The sequence below is a fragment of the Lactuca virosa genome, chromosome 1, assembly GCF_052849685.1.
Source record: "Lactuca virosa cultivar CGN04683 chromosome 1, Lactuca_virosa_CGN04683_v6, whole genome shotgun sequence".
NCBI classification, from domain to species: Eukaryota; Viridiplantae; Streptophyta; class Magnoliopsida; order Asterales; family Asteraceae; genus Lactuca; species Lactuca virosa.
This window is the reverse complement of record NC_136426.1, coordinates 96,766,091-96,769,819: the sequence shown is the minus strand read 5'-3', so window position 1 is coordinate 96,769,819 and position 3,729 is coordinate 96,766,091.

Here is a 3,729-nt window from a genome sequence, read left to right as displayed (position 1 = left end):
TGTTGTTATCATTTGTTAATCAATTTTGGATTTATAAACCGTTATCTCAAATACAATTGTTTGCCGACTTCAAAAGAAAACAAATTTCAAATTATAAATGTTTCAACTTCACAAATTTTCTCTACTAAAATTAGATTACTCACCAACTCTCGTAGTTGACCTGTTTTTACCCATGATGCAGATTTGAAGAATGAAGTTGATGAAAAATAGGTTGTGCCTTAGAAATCCACAAGACTATTTAAATTTGATGTAATAAATGTTGTTCGTATTTGGATTTGTATTTGTATGCTGTGGATCTTGTTTGCATACTTAGTACTTAATTGAATCTAATCATATTATAACATAGTTGTCATGAGACTTTGAACAATATATCACGCCTTGATCGATTCCGACAAGGATCGGGGTGTGACAGATTGGTATCAGAGCCCTTGACTATAGGGAATTAGGTTAATTGCCTTGACCTAGTCTATAGCCTCTAGGGTCCTCTCGTATGCTAGTTTATAAAATGCACACACAACTGCATGCAATTCACACTTAGAAAATCCTAGGAATACCTTTATGTGTTAATTGCTCCCTTAAGTGCATACGTATTACTCCTGACGCTTATATGTGTGCATACACTGGTGAATATTCTCCTCTTTCTTTGAAAATCACACACATATTCAAGTGGTTTAAAAAAATGTATATACATATATATTCCTTAGAGCTCATAGGAAATTCAAAGTCATCCACTCTAGTTGGGTAGGATCATAGTAATGGACGCGTAGTAACTGGAAGGGGGAGGTGCCGGTAGCCCGAAAGTCCTGACTAGGCAAGCATTCGTATACATCCCAATCAACTGAGGGACCAGTTTGCTTACCTGGGGACCAAAGGCGAGAGTTCCCAAACCTATAGGCCAAAGCGCGTCATTCACATTACTTTTGAGCCATCAAAATACTCGACCTTATCAAACGTATCCAAAAGGATACACTCCAAAATGGCCAACTCATTGGACTATTAAGTTCCCTAATGGGCCTAGAAGTGGGAAAGACATGTGAAAACTTAGTTTTGTGGGGGCCCACGCAAGTGCTACATGTTTCACATTTAGTAACCATGGAAAGCCCAAAAGGTGCCCAACACTCCTAACCATGGCCCAACAAGTGTTTTACAATTATTTTACCCAACAATGTCTAAAAAATTTATTTCCATAATCAATTTACAAATAACTCACAAGTCCATATGCGTGTTTCTCGTAGATAACATTACGACCCCCATACGCTGCTCGCAACAACCGAAGGCTAGCTGCCCTTATCGCCAAGGAGGTAGCAAACGCCATCCCAACAATTGCAACCCAACTTCATTCTCTTCAGCCACAAGCTCCAGCAACCACTCCTCGTTGCTCGTTCAAGCACTTTCGTAACTGCAATCCGCCTTACTTCAAAGGCATCGAGGGTGCCACCGCACTCCTCACATGGATTGAAGAAATGGAGAGTACTTTCATCCATAGCGAGTGTCCTGAGGACCTGATGGTCCGTCATGCTACAGGGTGCCTCCAAGGTCATGCTCTCACATGGTGGAACCTAGAAAAAACGGGCAAAGGGAGAGGCTGTATGCCTTGGTATATGTGAATCAAGTATGGGAAGGATATAGCCTGATCAACTATATATGTCCGAGGAGTGACTTGCATATACTGGGGGATAGTCATAATGGGCAACAAATCTAACAACCTAACTACATCCTACAGGGAATACTTTAAGAATCGAATCTAAACACCTAAAAATATTATAGGAGTATTTGGTGATACTATAACCAACTTATGTGAAAACTAAAGACCTCTATTAGTAGGCTTATGATAACTGAGTGCATACGCCAAGGTTATACATAATTAAAGATATTATAGACTCAGAATCTATGACTATTGCTCTACTTCTTGTTCCTTGTTTGGTTGTGGACTTAGGGTAGACTCATTAGGATCAACAGTCTAATAAAATTTTAATTACACATAACTGGGGCTTGTCGAGTGAATCTTAGGAGTGGATCAGACATCGAACAAATCACAAGATTATAATCAAATTATTCCTACTAAATTCATAAGTCTATTTATAAAGACCTCTGGTATAGAGTCGTCGGCGTAGTCGTGTCGGCAATCTAGAATATTGTTAAATACATAATACAAACTATAATACCCAAATTATACAAAATTTTCTGCATTAAAAATCAATAGATAAACACAATGAAACTGAAAAGGGTATCAAACTATAAAGAGAAAAACACATACAATGTAGATTAAAATCCACTAATTATAACAAAATGGCTAAAAGAAAAGGTAAGGACTAAGGATTGTTAAGTCCTCTCTTCTTATAAATAGCTTTGAAGCAAGTTTGCCTAAGCTTCTTTGTTCCTTCTGTCAATTCCATATCTGGCAATTTCTCCATCATCTTCTTGTGCCCTTCTAACGTCTCTATCTCCTCCTTTAATCCCAACTCCTAGTTTTTTTAAAGGTAGATGTAACATATTTTTTCGTGTGAGTTAAAAAAAATTTACAATGAGTTAAGTTTATATAAATATAAATCAGGAAATCGTAGTAAATCAATTGATTTGATGTGGCATATGCCTAGGGCCTATGTTTATGTTATAAAGAAACTAATAATTAAAATTTTAGAAAATACCAAAACTACTTTGGTTACCAAGTGCATGCATACATGCATGAGTAATGTATAGAAGGTTATTATCGTAGTTTACCTTGGCATTTTGAATGAGGGATTGAAGGCTCTTAAGTTTTCTATGAGGCCATCTGTTTATGTTTAGCTCTCTGCATCTTTTCTTCAACACTGTTAACCCTATCCCTAGTTCCTTTGCTGCCATGATTATCGGCATCTCAAAGTACTTCTCTATCTCTTCAAACTCCAATGGTCTCAATCTCTTTGCCATCTTCCGGCCACCGTGATCAGTGGTGGCAGCACTAGAACTACATGTAGCCTCACCACCAGATTTACAGCCTTCACTGAAACTAACCAATGGTAAATTACCATCCTCCCAACAATCCCATAAGCTTATGTCTTCAAGGGGATCAAAATCGTGAAACTCATTTCTAGAAATGATGTTTTGATCTTTGTTAAGTACTGTGGAAACGTTTTGATCAAGCACTTCATGCAATTTTTCCGACAACTCGTAATCTTGATGGTCGAGCATGTCACCACTGCAAAAATCCAAAAAAAAAACTCAAGATAATCAAATCCAACACGATGAAAGACTCTTTTTGATCCCTATAAATCCAAACCATGTTTTGATCAATGTCGACAAAATCACTTTTCTGTGCGAAAGATGGTGTAATGAGTGACGTTTATATATACCTGAAAAGATCTTGATGATCAAAGTACCGAAACCAATCGAGGTCATCTATGAGGTTTTGATGATCTACAGGTGGATCCATTTGTGAGGGAGAAGTTAAAAGTCGCGGTAAGAATGTGATGATTTATATAAGTGAAGTGGGAGAAGTAATTAATAGCAAATTGTTGGGAATGCAACAAAACAAGTTAAGCACTTCTGAAAAATTGATAAATGATTTCGGTAACACTCGCGGAATATAAACTAGTGAAAATTACAAACGAAATTGAATATATATAGTCTATGATGTTATGGTTATTGTGTATCTAACAAATGAAGAGAAAATGAATATATATATATTCTTTGAGCCGTAACCTTCTTCTTCAATTCACACACATATACGTATCTGTTGCTGCAAATGAT